We start from the raw sequence: 714 nt of genomic DNA, 5'->3' as shown, positions 1-714 counted from the left end.
GAAAACCAATCAAACATTGTGTGTGAGCGCTGACGTCATCAAGGTATGGTGAGCACACTCAGGGAGTGGGGTACAGGAAGAGAACCGAGGACCCTGTGCCACTGTGCAGCAAGGAGTGTGAATAGACTTGAACACTGAATAAACCACGGGCACGTGGACAAATTCCAGCAGCTGGCGTCAGATTCTAAAAACTCATACACACCAGGGGGGAAAAACTGCATTAAATGTAATGTAACTGTTATTAGTCCAAGAACACTCAACGCAGTAAAGGCGGACAGCAGGGAGAACCTGCTATGATCTGACTATGAAGGAACTGTGAAGCACAACCTCATTGCAAAAAAAAAATAAAAAACTGGCTCATGAGAGAGAGGAAGATATGGAGGGTGAGGGAGGGAGGGAAATGGAAGGAGGGAGAAGAAAGAGAAAGATAGAGAGAGAGAGAGTTAGAGAGATGGTTAGAGAAAGAGAGAAATGTCAGAGAGCTCCTTTTTCCGTATAAGTTACAATAGCAGTAACACATCTGTTCTTCACCTGATGAGAGCTCTTCTGGAGCACTAACAGCTAAAGAAACGCACAGGCTGAGACAGCATCCTGTAAACCATAAGGACAGAGATGCAGCAGTGCAAAGAATAAGGCTGAAAGTTTTAAAACTTTATATGATGAACTTTATAACAGTTTGTGTACATACAGGTGTGTGGGTTTAGTTGTGTGTGT

Source organism: Microtus ochrogaster, chromosome 10 (assembly GCF_000317375.1).
Source record: "Microtus ochrogaster isolate Prairie Vole_2 chromosome 10, MicOch1.0, whole genome shotgun sequence".
NCBI classification, from domain to species: Eukaryota; Metazoa; Chordata; class Mammalia; order Rodentia; family Cricetidae; genus Microtus; species Microtus ochrogaster.
This window is presented reverse-complemented; position numbering follows the sequence as displayed.